Consider the following 7,103-nt stretch of genomic DNA (forward strand, 5'->3'; position numbering starts at 1 on the left):
GGCCTTTCTAGATGCACGAGTCTTGGGCCACTTCCATGTGTTCATCCACTCTGAGGCTCCCTGAACCCCTTCAGTTAGGATTTTTTTAATGAAAACTTCATGACATAGGCACAATTAATTAAGCCATTGACCATTAGTGGTTAACTTCGACTCCAGCCTCCCCACCACCTGGAGGTAGAATGGGGAGGAGGCCACTGAGAGTTCCAACTCTCTCTAATTATAAGGTTGACTCCCTTGAGAACCAGTTCTCATCCTTAGGAACTTTCTTAAAGTTACCTCGTTAATATAAACTCAGGTGGATTGAAAGGGCTGGTAATGAATAAGAAAAGATTATCTTTTTTTTTTTAAGATTTTATTTATTTATTCATGAGAGACACTGAAAGAGCAGAGACACAGGCAGAGGGAGAAGCAGGCTCCATGCAGGGAGCCTGATATGGGATTCAGTCCTGGTACTCCAGGATCATGCCCTGGACCAAAGGCAGACGTGCTTAACTGCTGAGCCAGGCATCCCAAAAGACGATCTTTTTATCTTTATTAAACCAGAACAATTTTAGGAACTGGGGACAGAAACCAAATCTTAAAACAAAAGGTGCTCCTTTCATCTTTGTTGTTCTGGGACTGTTTTAGGAGCCAGGAATGAAGATCAAAATATACATTTCTTTTTTCTTTCTTTTTTTTTACATTTCTTATTACATCACAGTATCACAATGGCAGAGTACTCAGTGCTCCATGGAAGGAAGGAAGGAAGGAAGGAAGGAAGGAAGGAAGGAAGGAAGAAGGAAGGAAAGGGGAAATGAAAGGGAGAAGAAAGGGAGGAAGGTAGGGTGGGAAGGTGGGAGGGTGGTTTGGGCATTTTGTCAAAAGGATGGTGCTGCTAAGGATGAAGCTATATCTGATCATCAATTTCCTCGTCTCTATCATAGGATTATCACAGCTAACATGCCTTCATTATGGCTTATTTATAAATATACCTCAAGTCAGCTTAAGGCACGTCAAAGCACTTTAAAAAAACAAATTGATATGTACATGAAGTACTTTTGTTATTATTATGATCAAGTCAATCCTTTGTTTCTGTTTTCAAGTTTTCCTTACTCCACCCTTCATTTGACTTTGGGGTGAAAAAAATAAAAAGAAGACTCAAGAAACTAAAATTCTCATGTTCTCCAGAAGTCATTAGAACTAGCTACTAATCTTTTTCCCTTTGGCTGAACATTCCAAATATTACACCACTTCCCCAAATGCAAAACATTCATTATTATAATGACACCTTCATGAAGGAAACATTTTCTGAATGGCATTCATCCAAAATCTTAAAGTACATTAATCTTCAAATGCTTGAGGATGTTTTATTGGCTTGCAAACATTCAGGCCTTCTGTTTGTCACAAAAATAGAAATGAAACACCTTATGATTATCTGTTATCTGCAGCGGCAGAGTTTCCTTACACGAAGCTTCATTTTTTTAGGCCCCTTTCATATTAGTTTTCAATCACAGAGCAAGGGCTCATCCCCTTTGCAGTGTCTACTGTCTCCTTTCCTTTCCTGGGCAAGTTCCAGCTATAGGCATTAGGGTCACATCAGAGGAGGGCTGGGGCTGAGGAAGGGCTATCTGAATCTATGAAAGAACACAGATTTTGTATGGAGTCGATGTTCAAAGTCAAATATAACTTTTGGGCTTATCTCTTTTTTGTAACACCCACATTTCTGTTCTGTTCCCTCAGCTTAGATAATTGAGATATAACATTTTAAAATCCTCCTCATCCATTCATTCCTCAATCTATTCCAACCAGAATTCCACCCACACCACTTTACCGAAGCTGTTCTAGGTTGCCTAAGCCAATGGCCATGTTTCAGATCTTGGAGATCCAGAGACAAATAATCAGCCCCAGACCTTGAAGATCTTGTCCATTCCTAGGTGAACAGACAAACAGTAACATGACATGGTAAAGACCTTGGCAGCTGTTTGGGGGAGTACAGAAGGCATTTACTGATCTACTGATCTATTTGTCATGTCTGAGTTTAGTAGGCAAGTTCTCTTTACACTTCTTCTTTTGGTTTTTAGAATAATACATATTGGTTTTCCTTTCTCTGGTCATTCCCTCTCGATCATTTTTCATGGCTCCATTTCCTCTATTCATCCCTTACCTATTGGTAATCCTCAAGGGTCTAGATCAAGATTTCTGTTCTTATTTCATAGACTCATCCATATTTCTAACTTAATGTGTCACAATAAGTTAGTGACTTCCTCATTCCCATTTTCCAGCTGGACCTCGATCCTTAGCCCCAGATTTATTTGTCTATCACTCACTTGGATATCCTACAGACATCTCAAATACAACATATCCAAATCTGAGCCATCAGCAGGAACCTTCTTCTCTTCCTGTTTCCTACTTCAGTGAGTGGTACCACCAGTCACCTATTCCCATCAGATTAGAAACCTAGGCACGATCCTTGGCTCTTCCATCTCCCTCACATCCTCAGTCTCCAAATCCCACCAATTTGGCCTCCATTTTGCCACCATCATGGCTTATCTTCAATTGACCTTCCATATTGTGGCTAACAGAATCTTCCAAAACACAGATCTGTTTGTATTACTCCACTGTTAAGTGAGTCCAAGGGTTGCTCACTGGCACACAGTAAGTCCTAACTGCCAGCATTGCAGAAAAGGCTCTTAATCACTTGTTTCCTGCCCACCACCCTGAGAAGCCTCAGCTCCCTTAACCACCATTGCTTCATTCAGTTACAGATTACTTTCCACCTTCTTCTTCTCACTCCTGAATTACTCAGCTCAAGCAGTTAGCCTTTGGGAGTGCCTTCTTGTGCTCTAGGGGACTGATGACTGCTTATTTCCAAGGCTGGCCGGCAGACGCACTTCCTCCCTCGGCAGATGTTCCTGTCTTCTAGTTGGCTTGAAATCTGGCAACTGCCACTGGTCATGGTCATAGCTAGGACTTTGGAATCAGACAGACTCAGGGGTTCAGATCCTGGATTTGCCGTTTATTAGCTGTATAACTTTACCTCCTGGGAAAATGGGAATAGTAACACACATTCGGTGACTGAGGGGATTCATTGAGAAAATAAATGCAAAGTATGATTAAGGGTCCAATAAGCTGTAGCTAATAGTATTATTATTCCTACTCCTAAACTTCGGAAATATATCAGACATCATAAAAATCTACTAATTCCAGGACAGAATGGTGAGGTGGAGCCCTTCTCTTCTACTGAAGAGCTGAGATGTTAGAAATGGCAGCTGGGCTTTGTTTATTTTTCCTAAGGCCACTTCCAACAGAATAGCCTATCATTGACATAGCTGTGACTGTTCATCTCACGGATATAAACACTGCAAGAAGCTTGCCCCCCAGCCTGGGCCTGCTGGCGTCTCAGGTGGTCACTGTAGCCCAGATGAGCCATGCCACACAGAATCAGTCTTGCTTCATGCAGATTTCTGAGATGAGCACTGAGATGTCTCCTTTTACCTATGCCCAGAATAACTGGATTGTCACCTGGTCATGCTTCTTGGAGAGAAGGGATTTCATGTAGGATACCATGATGCAATTAGACAGTGAATGTGGACCTCTTGGGGTCTCCTATCCCACTTTGGCCCTGTAACATTTCTCTTAAATGCCCTGTTATTAGCAGCCAAGTCATACATGGAAAATAACCTTCATCTCTTCCTTAAGTGGAAAGGGGAAAATATTACTGAAATAGGAAAAAGGGTCAAAGAGCAGCATCAAATTGTTCCCAACATCTGAGAAATTCAGATTGGGGTAGAGGATATTTGTATTATTTTTTACATTTAAAAAGTTAAAAAATAAATGCAGACTGTAAGAATTTGAGAGAAATTTCTATCCAGTATTAAAATAATTAAACAAGGAGGCCATTTGACTGAGGTGATTCTGATGCCCTGGCAGCTGGTCCACGTAAGCAAACCAAAACCTAAGCCTGTTAATATCTCCAGGTTAGAAAAGCAGAGCCCTAAGGACAACCAATCACAAAAAGTCGATTAGGCTTTTGCTGTGACCAATCAAATACTTTCCTTGCTCCCAAAGGTTCTCTGTATGACTTTCCCATGGCTCCTGCCCACCCAGCGCTCCTCACCACTTCTGGGTTTGGTACTGCCTGGTTTGAGTCAATAAATGATCAAATAAACTGAAAAATCTCTAGATGCCTTGGTTTATCTTTTAACACCAGAGACAATATAAGACTGGACCTCCAGCAGTGTTGTTTGGAAAACTGAACCCATGATAATAGTGTGTGGTTGAATAAGGGATAATATATTTTCAATGATACTGGACTTATTGTATTTGGATTTGAGTTGGCCACAGAACTTTCCTTTTTTTATTATGTATTACAAAAGTGGCATAGAGAAAAACTAGACCCAGGGGCCTTGAATGATTTTCTTTAGTGGATTTCACACAATTTATATAACGATGAGTCAGCTTAACAGTTCATTTACAAACAAAACAAACCCACCAACAAAACAAAAGCAAACTAATAAATACAGAGAATAGATTGGTAGTTATCAGAGGGGATGGCAGTTAGGGGTGGGCTAAAAGGATGAAGGGGGCTCAATTATATGGTGACGGGTGGTAACTAGTGATGGTGATCACTTTGTAGTTATACAAGCATCGAATTGTAATGTTGACCTGAAATTTACGTAATGTTGGACATCAGTTTTACCTCAACAAAAAAAAAAAAAAAGAGAGAGAGAGAGAAAAACTAGTTAATCTGCATTTTAAGTGAATAAATTGCAGTCCCTAAAACAAATGTTTTCTACAGATTAAATAAACAATTCACTGTTCTACATGCTTTGGGATTAAAGTTAACATTCTAGGAAATTTGTATTTAACTTGTAAGACCATTCTGGAAAGAAAAGTCCATAAAGAACTTGTGAATATTTCGGGAAGCTTCATATCTTTTTTAGGAAATATAGTAACAGTCATGGTCTATATATTTCAAATGTAAATAAGACATCTTTCTCTCCTGTCTGATTTCTTTGTTCTTTGGACTATGGAGATTACTAGAATGGAAATATTTTTCAACCCATGTCTCTATTAGTGACTGATATTTGACATAATAGAACTTTACTCCCAAAGTATCAAATTGATTTTTACTTGCAATTTCTTTTAATTTTAACCAAGAATCAAAAGGCTTACATTTCTGCTTTCTTATCACCTTATTTAATCAGATTACTATATTTGAAAGTTCTATTTTTTCCACTTCAAAAATGATTCTTCATCTCTTCCTTCCTTTTTCCATCTGTTCATTCCCATCCCCCCTTCCTTCTTTCCTTCAACAAGTATAATTTGAACACCTACTCTGTCATAAAGATGTTGGAGATTAAAAGATAATTCAAACACAATCTGTCACAGAAGAGGCAAGTAGAGTGGAGAAAACAGATATGGAAACAGAAAATCATACAACAGGGTAAGTGCAGTGACAGAGACAAATGCAGGAAGCACGGATGAAAGGCACATCTCCAGTAACCACGGGGCTTGAAAATCAAGCAGGATCTGGAATCGCCTCCTAGCCTAGTGAAGCCCCACCTGAGCAGGGGAAGGTGGATGTGCTCAAGGCTTTCCAGTCAGTGAGCATCGGTTAAACAAAGGAATAGGGGCACCTGGGTGGCTCAGAGGTTGAACGTCTGCTTTGACACAGGTCGTGATCCCAGGATCCTGGGATCAAGTCCCACATCAGGCTCTCTGTAGAGAGTCTGCTTCTCCCTCTGCCTACGTCTCTGCCTCTCTCATGAATGAATAAACTAATAAATAATCTTTAATAAAAAATAAATAAAAATAAACAAAGGAACAGAAGTCAGAAACAGTAGACCAAGGTCACGGAATAAAAGTAGATCAGTTGTATCTAGAGTATAGTGTGAGGCAGGGAAGAGCAAAAGATGATCTTAGGGAACTTGCCTGGTGGCAGATCATGGGAAAATCTCCGTCCCATATTGAAGATTTTCAATAAGCATTTGTTGAATAAAGAAAATGATCTTTATGCCCTAGGAGCAGTTTTATCTACATATTGGATAATTAATTCAATTCATTTTAATATATATTTAATGAATGTCTAGTCCCATATTGAGCTAAACTCTCAGAAATAAAAGAAATTAAAAAAAAAATTCTTGGGGCGCCTGGGTGGCTAAGTCAGTTAGGCATCCGACTCTTGATTTAGGTTCAGGCTGTGATCTCAGGGTCATGAGATCAAGCTCCAAGAAGGCCTCTGTGCTCAGTGTGATGCCTACTTAAGACTCTCTCTCCCTCTATTCCTCCCTCCCATGCATGTGAGCTCGCTCTCCTCCTCTCTCAAATAAATAAATAAATCTTTAAAAAAAGAGTGAGAAAAAAAATTCTCACATGGCTACATCAAATTCATTCATGCATTTCTATAGCTTTTTGTAAATAGTTCAAAAAGATGCACATGTAAATGAGGCCCCCACAGATTTTTGAGTTCTTTGTATTTGGCTTACGTCCTCTGCCAGAGGATGCTATGTTCTGGAGTAGACTAATGACTATTTAGATTACAGTGTAGGGCTAACCCTTAACATGATACCTTCACCTTAATCCCTGTATGATTGGGTTCAGTGTGAATACATTTACTTTATATGTATGTACAGTTTACAAAGCATGTTTGCATTTGTTAAAGTATCTAGACTTCTTTGAAATAACTATGATAATCCCCATTTTACACATCCCACACTCATTCAACAACTACTTACTGGAATAAGGCAGTATTTCTAGCTAATATTCTAGCTATTAGATTAAAAACTGAGTGCCAGTCAAGTTCTCTACTCTCACAGGACTTTCATTCTTTCAGGGGCAAACAGCCAGAAACCTGAGAACTATAAGAAGATAATGGTAATGGCCCTGAGGCCATGAAGACAATGAGATGGTGATGTGGTCCAGAGGGACTAGTGCTGGGGAGACGAGAGGTTTCTCTGAGGAGGTGACACTTGAGCTGCACCTAGATGAAGATCGGGAGTCAGTCCTGGGAAGGTCCCATGGAATAGTGTTCCAGACAGAAAAAGCAGCAAGTTGAAGGATTCTGAGGTAAAAATAAATTTAGTTTGTCTCAGGGATGCAAATAAGGCCAGTGTGCCTGGAGC

This window comes from Canis lupus, chromosome 28, assembly GCF_048164855.1.
Source record: "Canis lupus baileyi chromosome 28, mCanLup2.hap1, whole genome shotgun sequence".
Taxonomy (NCBI): Eukaryota; Metazoa; Chordata; class Mammalia; order Carnivora; family Canidae; genus Canis; species Canis lupus.